Source organism: Wyeomyia smithii, chromosome 2, assembly GCF_029784165.1.
Source record: "Wyeomyia smithii strain HCP4-BCI-WySm-NY-G18 chromosome 2, ASM2978416v1, whole genome shotgun sequence".
Classification (NCBI taxonomy): domain Eukaryota; kingdom Metazoa; phylum Arthropoda; class Insecta; order Diptera; family Culicidae; genus Wyeomyia; species Wyeomyia smithii.
Genome location: NC_073695.1, coordinates 258,841,913 through 258,852,863, shown reverse-complemented (window position 1 = coordinate 258,852,863; position 10,951 = coordinate 258,841,913).

Here is a 10,951-nt window from a genome sequence, read left to right as displayed (position 1 = left end):
CCGCCGCCGCCGACACTTTTACGCACGCCGCCGCCGCCGATGATTTGGACTCGGCGCGCCGCCGAGGAAATTTTTAGCGCGCCGCCGAGGAAATTTTTACCGCGCCGATAGTGATTGTGTATGCTGGATTTTTTCCTGATTATAGAAATACCGCAAATCACAGCCGATAAGGAAACACTCGTATGTTGAGTAACGCGGAATTTGGCAATTCTTAATACCCCTTCACTCCGACGTAACGCAATTTTGCATGGTGGCCTCACGCAGTGTAACACTTCGCTAAGTACCTCCCCTGTATTTACGTATTTACGAAGGGTACGGGACACGAGACATATGGACGCTAGGCATATGGATGTTAGGCATAGTATGCTAGGCATACAGACGCGAGGCTTAATGGATGTGATGCATAATGGATACGAGGCCGAATGGACGCGAGGCTGAATACGATATTGTATGATCGCATGAGATCCAATTATCATGACTATGTGTTCCAGATTTGCAACATACATTTCGCAGCAGAGTCTATTGAAAAATATGTTGCACCCTTGATGATTGACAAAAAGCGTCATTCAATGAATTCTATATTTAACTCAGATATTTTTTTCTCTACGTATGTAGTTTAAGCGTAAATATATTCCTAAAGAGTTTAGGTTGGGCATAATATTTTTTCAAATCATGCGGCGCAGACGCATAATCGAGGGCAAGGAAACGTGGCGGCACTAAGCTGCCGTGGTTTCCACAGTCCGTGCCGGCCGTCGACCCGCCGTTGGAAGCGGCGGCCTCTTGCACACAATCGACTGATCTACAGATTTGCTAGGTCTACTCAAACAGAGTTTCTTTCCCTTAGTTAAGTCCGAACGAGTGGTAGCGAGTAAGGACATCATTCGCTCGAACAGCGAGTCAGCCGAAGGCCGCGAGTGCATTGCTTTCTAAATGACATCCTGGAGCGAAATACATGTTATTTAAAGGGGCTGTGATGATGACGATAATACCGTATTCCGCCTCACCTCCCATCGGCCTTGTGTCTATTCGGCCTTGCGTCCATTCGGCCTCGCGTTCCTTCGGCTTCGCGTCCATTCGGCCTCGCGTCCATATGCCTCGTGCCCGTATGCCTGCCATCCATTATGACTAGCGTTCTATGCCTTGCGTCCGTATGCCTTCCGTCTGTATGCTTAACGGGTTGTTCCCTAAGTGTAAATTATTTTAATTTGTGGAAATTTGATACAATATTTGACATTAAATATTTAGACTTTAGTCTTTTTTGTCGAAAGATATAAAGAATTTCGAGGTCATTATCAATAATTTGCACGGGGCCAGTTTGCTTCGAGAATATTGTTTCAGTTATTATATAAGTTTATATGTTTATTTTAATTTTTAATTTTTATGTAAACGTATGAGCAATCCGGGAATGTTGAAAAATTAAGAAAAAATGATTAGTGGTTTTTCATCTATTTTTTGGTAAAGATTTTAATTTTCTCTATAATACTAAGTTTTTTTTAGATCCGACTCTGTTTTTGCTGAATTCTCCTTACTTTGTTGCTTGAACGTTAACGCATCGAAAGAAACACTTTCAGCTTTTTTCCATTACTATGGTGATATTTGCGGATTTTTCGGTCAGAATGGATCGCTTTCGACCCATCATATTTAAGGGTAATTTTCATAGTAATGACATCACATAGTTCATGTGATTTTGTTGCTTTTTTCAACGCTATTTCGAGCAAACAAAAATTTTTCAGATGGTAATGAAGAATCTGTGAAGTTTAACGAAGAACTCTATTTGAATGAAAAGAGTATCCCATTTTTTCAGTTGTTCCATGGTCAACCTAACAAAATATATGAAAGTTGAAAACGACCCTCTAACGTAAGATCAATGGAATTTTCCCAAAGTCGGTCTACGGTTAATCAAAATGAACTCGTCGACAAACTATCTATCTTTTTTTTTTTAAACTGAACGTCTTTGGAAATAGTGTTCCTTGCAATTTTTTTGGGATTTACACTTGTTTTACTTTCTCTGCTTGGTTTATTATTTTCTGGTTGCTAAATTGTTTATTTACTTGATTTCTTACTATTTTTATTTATATTTTTGACATCATGTCAACCCTGACGGAATAATTTTTTTATTATCGTTGAATTAACAAAAAACCGAAAATGAGAGTTCAAAGCACACATTATGCGCAATTATAAGTGGTAATTAGTGTCACGCCGATACACGCCGCCGCCGCCGCCGATATAAGCTAACGGCGTCACGCAGGCGCGCCGGTCGCCGCCGAGGTAAAATGTTTTCTACGCCGCCGCCGCCGATGATATGGTCGGCGCACAGGTCTATTCCGAAGACTACTTGGACTCACTCACTTTTCTCAGAGATGGCTAACCCGATTTCCACAAAATTAGTGTCAAATAAAAAGTCTAGCTGCCTCATAACATCCTATTGAATTTTATTGTAATCGAATTGTAACTTCGTCTGTAATGTACCGAAATGTGAAAATCACGAAACTTTATTATCTCAGAAACTACACAACCGATTTGATCAATATTATTATCAGATGAGCGGGCTAGTGGAGGGTTAACTGATGAATTATGATTGAACACGTGGTTTTAAAAGTTTTGCCGCCCTATACGTTTCAATTTCATTTGATTATAATCGAACTTAAGCAACCGTTATGTATTAAATTGTTAATAAAATAACGAAAGTCTATTATCTCAAAGATTATATGACCTATTTAACAATAGCTAGTGTCATACGAACGAGTCATCTCTCAAACTTACAAATAGCAAACTTAATAACAATTTGATATGTGGCTCAAAAATTATGGAAAGAAAAGAAATTCAAAAACTATTTAAATCAATACCTGCTTTGATCGATATATGTGTCCTCAACATAATTTAAATGTGGTATCGCACTATTTGAACGTTCCAAATTCATTGATTCCTTGCGATGTGTTCAAAGTCTCCAAATGCACGACGAATTGGCCATAGGATATGATCAAAGTCAAATAACAAATCGTTTGAAATGGTTGGTTTTATCGAAATGACAACATCCTCGACTTTTGGCTTCTGTATATCGCCTTAAATCTGAAAACATTCATATTGGGTGGTATTCGGTCATTTTCAGCAGATTTCAATCAGCAGGCATCAATCTGACACCGGAAATACCCATAAAACAATATCGCACGCTTAGCCTTGATGTTGTTGAGCCTCGAGAAAATTTCTAGCTTGAAAAGAGCCTCGACTCGATCGGGAATCGAACCCGATATCACAACCGTGTGGGAGAGCTAGCCGACCGACATCGCTAACCACAGAACCACGGGGACCATTGATAATCATTTAAAGTATATTTGGCCACTTGGAACTATAATGGCCATAATGGTTTCGGATTCATTGTGGATACAGCTGATTTAATAAAAAAATCGACCTTCTGAGACTAAGCCGTTTTCTGGGCAACCGAAGGCTGAATATGGAATATTTAAGAACTGGCTTTCAAAATGACTTACAACTCGTTCCCAACCAGATGTAATTTATTTTAATGTTTTTAAGATATCTCAAACTTGATTTTTATTAGGGTGGTTCATTTATTTTTTCACTTCTCGACTCAGCACTGGAGCACGGTGTATCGTTGTACTTATCATTCATCATGCAAAATGTGCCGAAAACAATATCGATAACGAATTCTCTCCACTAATCTAGTTGATCGAGACCGCATAAGCCCCCCAGGCTTGCGTGCAATATTGTTTGTTGTTGATTATCAATGGTCTTGTTTTGCGAAAACTCAAAGTTTGGTATGTCGCAAGCAAGATTTTTAATCTATCCTGTGTTTCATGAAAGGGAACTAACCCCACGGTTCCCCTCACTAAGTCCGAAACTACGAAAAATTTCGGAATGTCGCCTACTGTTTCGATAATTATGATATATTTGTGATCTTTCGATCAAATCCGGTTGAGACCTTGCGGAATGGCAGATATGCTCTGGTGGGAACCAGAATGATACACAGGGGTAAAAAATCGACCACAAACACCATCAGTGTTCTTAGTATCGCTCGAAAGTAGCATGCAATACCTCATGTGAGGTTCTCGTTGCTACCGCTATCACACACTGGAGGATTCTCCGTTCAAGCTAATTCTCGTTTTTTTCGCTTTCTTTCTTGCTCGCAGTCGCTCTCGAGATCGTATGCACACACTCCCATCTACTCTCCTTATGTACCTACTCCTCTACTCGCGAGATCGACCAGCCGAATTCAATTGTTTCAAGATGCTTTGCGATGGTTGCAGAAGGACAAAAAAAGAGGTATCGCACTACTTCGGCAGTGGTTTGTTTCGGCTGGTTTTGCATAAGACTGCTGTAAAAAACTTACCAGAGCAGTCCGATACCCTACACGTGCCAGTGTACGACACTTTACATATTCTTCGCCCCACTGTCGGCTGTTGGTACGTATTACGTATTATTCGAACAGTTGTGAAAGAAAATCTATTCAAAGCTCAAATTGCGGAACAGTTTGGTGTTCATAGAACGTCGATTTAAAAATAATGGAATTTAGTGGTTCCACAGTTTCAAAAAAGGATTAGTCTCTCTTAGTGTAAGCAGAATAAAATCAAATTATTGTTGCAGGTATAACTGCCTAGAGAAAATTCGCGAAAATGCTATGGAGTAAAATGTTATAAACTAACTTTTTTGTTCATTCGTTCAAATCTTGAACTTATGTTTCATTAAACGGCATTATGAAAATGCATTATTTTTTTTCGAAATATCATTAAATTAAAATGTATCCAACATATATTTTTATCATTACGAGTTTTCCCATTTCGCTAAAATCACGGTTTCGCCAAATTCACGCTGGATTTTTTTTAACCGTGATAGCTTTATTTACTAGATTTTAACATTTATTTAATATTTGTTTTGCAGATTGTTCTATTTATTTTATTTTATTTTTTTTTGAGTTTTGATAACATATTTGTCATTTTTACCTCCTGTGACATTTTTAATATTTTTTATTGTGCAAAAAAAAAAAATATATTTTTGACAACTATGACATTTTTGACATTGATAACATTGTTAACATTTTTGACATCTTGCTGAAAACCGACAAAAGTAAACAAAATGCCAGCACTGCACGCTGTAATTGGATCCATCGCGACAAAAATCTCATAAGTTGCATTTCGGTCGCAGCGCAATTAAAAACGATCTTGCCGGTGTTCTCCATTTGGCTGCCAACTTGTTCCGCCGGCCGGCGCGCGGTGCCGATTTTGCGGCGACTGCGACCGACCGGCATTTGAAAATTACCCCCTCGCGCCAGCTCATTCTTCATTCCCTGAAAGCGGAGATCACTTCTACTCGCGCGATCCGGTGCGCCGAAAGGATCATTTATTATCGTTATCTGAAGATTCTCCTCGCGTTTTCCGAAATATAAAGCGAAAATAATAAGACGAAACCGTTCGCACAGGAATTTGCCATCCCCCATTCAGTTTCGGTGTCCTAAACCTGCCTACGACGACCAGTCCGCCCTGGTGCGGCTTTGGGTAAAAGTGACAGTCGGAGGCCCCGTGGAACATGTTTTGGCAGCAGAAGAATTCGAAAGACAAAAATCTCGTACAAGCGATCTTCCTTTCGCTCGCTCGCTTCTTCCGGATGAAAAAGGCACTCATGTTTTTTTTTTATTTCGAACCAGAATGCCTTCTAAAAGGGCCCCCACAAATGTGGTTGAACTCGGTTGAACTTTGTCGTTGTGTTTGGTTAGACCACAATCGGTGTTTTGCGTAATGTTTATTTGTACATCCTTCGAGCCGAAGTTTATATTTAAATGCGATCTTTAGCCACGATTAAGGCCGGGCTCTTAAATCTCGCTAGCTTCAGAAAGGTTTTGAACTTTTCCTTTTTTTGTTCAAAACCTAATGAAGTTGGCGATAAAAAAATAGTTATGAGTTGCAGAGCTTACCCTTAGGCTTTTCACAATCACACCCAATCAAGCGTCACAAAAGACAGCAAATATGTCGCTTCGATGGCGGGTCTGCCAGGGCGAAGATTCAACCGGAATCAGCACGTTAGAGCCAATAAATAATAAAACACCATTTCAATACATTATCATTTTAGCTAACGAATTACCGTTGAGTGCTCCCCTCGAGAGCCTGCCGAGCAGGGGAACAATAAGAAGTCCAGGTCTGTATGTACTGTGACCGCACAAGTGTGCCCGCCTGGTTTGGTATTGCCTTCGTGCATACGGAATAGTGTAAGCGTAAGACCGTACCGTACCGAGAAAAATGGACAATCGCGAACAAATGCGGTTTACGTAGCCGTGCCCGAGGGGGTGGTTTTGGGATTATTATTATTATTTATTTATTTTAAGACCCTTTAACTCTGTGTCATTTGGGTCTTGGTTTTGGGATTCATCCAGAGGCAGAGGCCAATAAAATTATATGCACAAGTTGATCATCATCGGCAGCAGTATTGCAGTTTTTGTGTTACAATCATTTATGAATTCTGATTATGATAAAAATAATTAAACAATGTTACTCTGAAGATCCATAGAGTAGTAAACACCCTCCTCCACAAACGAAAACCTGCCCACGGCTGTGACGCTTACGCTTGACTTCACGGCCAGAACGCAATCGTCGTTGCATTTATACCTAACAAACGATCTTTACTGGCTGTTTGTTCTGAAAATGCTGCCGGAAAACTGTGGCGCGACACCCAGAAGCAAAAAATAAACGGAATAGATTTACACATAGGGATGGTCATTCCATTCCAATTGATGATAGAACTCATACTACCCAACGGCTTGTGGTAAATCCAGACAAATTGAACAACCCTAACCTAGTTGCTAGAGCCAACAGCAGCTGCATCTGCAGCCTAGCCAGCCAGGATGATTCCAATCTAATAAATGCATTTAAATAAAATGCGCAATAAAACTCATATTGACTTATGGTCGCCAATTAATCAAACGCAGTAAATTCTGAATAATGGGACGATCGGTCGCGGTCGGGATGCAGCCGGTAGCCTTTCTTCCTGCGCGTCGTACGGCTGCAAGTCTCGGGACCGCTTCTGGCTATCACCGGCCGGTGGCTATCGCTGGTGCCACGGATAGGGCATAGAACATATGCCGAATCGAAACTTGCGGTAAGTTAGATAATAAATTGAACTGCAATACTGGTAACGGGTTTGCGTTGTGCATTTGGTAGCAGCGTTGATTGCGTTTCCACGTCGGCAATCGACCACCCGGCAGCCTGGTTCTTCTTCTAAGGGTCTAGTGGGTGTTCTATAGGAATCAAGAAATAAAGCGCCCTTGAGAAAGAGATTTGCATCATTACTCATCGACGGCACGTAGGCTGCTTAGCTCGTAAAATTAACTCCTCTCATCGTAATACCCAGCACTTCATCAAAGTTCAAAATACAAGGCTCGGATCCATAAAGTTTTTAAAGGAACTTTCAAGATGACCTGGGAGCGGTATCAGAGACACACCATAAAAACGAAGGAGACCGAAGAAGATCTGTTTTCAATTTACCTCTTTCCTTTTATTCGACACAATGCAGTTTTTTTATCGTCAATGGAGTGCCAACATACACTTCCTCGGAAATTGAAAGTTCGTCCGCCGAAAAAAAAAACGCGCAAAATCATCGCTCCAAGTTGATTGACCTTCGCATAATCGAGTGCAACCCGGTTGGTCTTATTTGTGCATTCTGCAGTCCGTCGTATTCGCTTCGGGTCTCACCAACGCAACACCCAGCGATGATTCATGTTTCCTTTTGGCCACGAAAATTAAATTTCTCGCCACGGTTGAAGAAGAATAGGGTTATTAATTATTCTGTTTTCAGATGCAAATTAATAATTTAGCGTGAAATTTATTTGCAGTCAATGAGCAAACATTCGCGTTTTTTTTTGTTAACCGGCTTGCGATTGTCGGCTGAGTTTCGTTGAATGTCTGGTCCAGCTCCACTGTCATCGGGTTTCATTGCTGGCATTGGATTAATGTCAGACAATTTAGGTAACACATTTGTGATTATGATGCTCCAGACCACCCGAAATAAGTTCGAGTATTTTGTGAAACTTTGTCCTATTATCGTCAGGGCATCCATTTTTGATATCTGAGCATTATTCTGGTTTCGCATATACCGATATGGGGTGGTTTTCGGCCATTTTCGACTTTTTTTCCAAAGATCAAAAGTTGGATTCAAAAATAACGTCTGTAGTCAATATTTGGCTGTTGTGCTGTGTTTAGGCTGTTTTCCGAAAAAATGGTTCAAATATCTGTGTCATTTCCATAGGAGACCCACCCAAACTATGTCAAAAAATCATAAAAACCTTTCACCCACATGTGTTTCATTTGTATGAAAGCTCCCCTTCCAGAAGAGAGAAGGATGTCGCACTGCCATATAAATATTTCCCATTCCCAAAATCCTCCACGTGCCAAATTTGGTTCCATTTGCTAGATTAGTTCTTGTGGTATGTAGAAGTTTGTGTTTCATTTGTATGAGAGCCTCCACTTCCAGAGAAAGGAGGGGTGTCAAACTATCACTGAAATATATTTTGCTCACAAAAAAACCTTCACATGCCAAATTGAATGCAAATGGAACCGCTTGATTAGTTCTTGAGATGCTAAAATTCATGTTTCATTTGTATAAAAGCCTTCATTTTCAGAGGAGGGAGGGGTATCAATCTATCAAAGAAATATTTCTTGTTTCTTAAAACCATCACATGCCAAATTTGGTTTAATTTTATAAATTAGTTATTGAGTTATGCTGAAACTTGTGTTTCATTCGTATGGCACCTCTCCCTTCAAGGAGAGGGAGGGGTTATAAACCATCATAAAAATCTTTTCCGGCCCCGAAAACACCAAAATACAAATTTTCACGTCAATAGGTTTAGTTTTCAAATTTAGCAAGTCTAAAGGGATCAGACAGATAGACAGGATTGCATATGTTTTTCCATATATTTTTTTCAAGCCATCATTTCAAATAATATTTCTATTTTAGTTATAAACTTGCTCATATACCACCTTTTTCGTTGATTAACAATCGATGCGGAGGCATTCCAGCTGGGTCGAGTGAGTTCAAAAATTCCGTTGGAAAATGGATTGCCTCATCAGCACCTTCGACGGTATCGATTAACTTACAATAAACTCAAATTATACTGAAATTACATAACCAATAGTCTAAGCTCACCTTTGATTTTAAAATTATTGCTTGCTATGTCTTCTCGTTTTACTTTTTTGTGTAAACAATATCAGTATCCTCCTTACAGTTGAGCATCAGTCTTCATGAATTCAATTAATTAACAATTTGGAGATACGGGGACTATCTCCACATTTTCCTCAAGTTTTGCATAACTTCCAATGCAGAAAAACAACCCTAAATATACCAAACGTTCGGACACCAATTTTCGGTTTTGGGGAGTCAGCTCTGACCTATGAACCTAATATCAGGAAGCATTTGAATATTTTTCTTCTTGAACTTGAAAATAGCATTGGACGCCCGTTGTTATTTTCTGAACATAGTTCTCTTTCTAGAAATATTGACATTATTTAACCATTTTACTCAGTTTTACACAGCTTGACAAAAAGCAGAAATCGCGGGATTGATTTCAAAACAACGTTTCAATATTACGTCAAGCCTTCTTCTGTATTCTAGTAACCTTTCCAGAAAATGTAATCCGCCATGTACGATTGAAAAATTAGCGCCGGACATGAATATTTGGATTCTGGACGTCATCTTGATATCGAAAATATACATATTGCAGAGCATATATTCGGTTTTCACAAAATTCTGAAACCGGAAGTCGCCATTCTAAATATGTCGGACTTTTATTTCTGGTTTCTAAAGGTAATGCTGGTTCCGAAAATACCAATGTTTGGAGGTTTGTAAACGTTTTCTACAGTTGTATACAGCTTCTCAGAAATCAAAAGTCGCCATCTTTGTTTTAGAAAAACATCGGACATAATATTCCGGTCCTTAAACATCAACTACTGGCCATGGCAGACCGAGGGCATGAAAGTTATCGTACCTTTTCAAAAAACTCCCATAGGACACTAAACGACCTGACTTTCTTATAAATTAAGATCCCCTTTCACTTTGATAGCTGCCCCTTTTTCCTTCGACATCATGTTCCGGTCTCTGGAAATCAATTTTCGGTCTCCAAATGGTTAGCGTGCGACCGGACCGAAAAGCGCCAAAAACATTATTTCGAGTAATTGGCGATCAAAGTTTAACCATCCCGTATGCTTCCTGCAAGCTGCTGCAGAGAAATTTTGTTAAAATACCATCATAAACTGTTCAAATGATATCCTTTTTTAGTAAAAGATAGATTATCAATGTTAACTTCCAACAAAACAATATCGCACGCAAGCCTGGGGGGCTTATGCGGTCTCGATCAACTAGATTAGTTGAGAGAATTCGTTATGGATATTGTTTTTGGCACATTTTGCATGTGTAGGATAAGTACAACGATACAGCGTGCCCCAGTGCTGAGTCGAGAAAATTTCCAGCTCGAAAAGATCCTCGACCTGATTGGGAATCGAACCCGATATCACAACCGTGTGGGAGAGCTAGCCGACCGACATCGCTAACCACAGAACCACGGGACCAAGAACCCGAAAACCATCAAATTTCAATGAAAGGTTTCCATTATGTATGAACATTTATTACTTTTGACCCCCTCCTTCTTCAAGAGTGACCCCTCCCTCTATCCAATATTTCTATGACCCCTTCCTTTCTTTAAAGAACACGTATGCCAAGTTTGGTTGAAATCGGTTCAGGCCTTCGAGAGTTATGCTCATACATGGCCTTCGAGAAGAACATACATACATACATACATACAAAACTTCTCTTTTAAATAAATAGAAGATAAGACAGCTAGATAATCAGAGTTTTCTTTTTTATCATTAAAATTTTCGATAATGAACAAAGTTCAAGTGTGAGCCTTCTCTACACAGAATAGAAAGCGTGATCGTTATCACGCCTTCTATTTTGTATG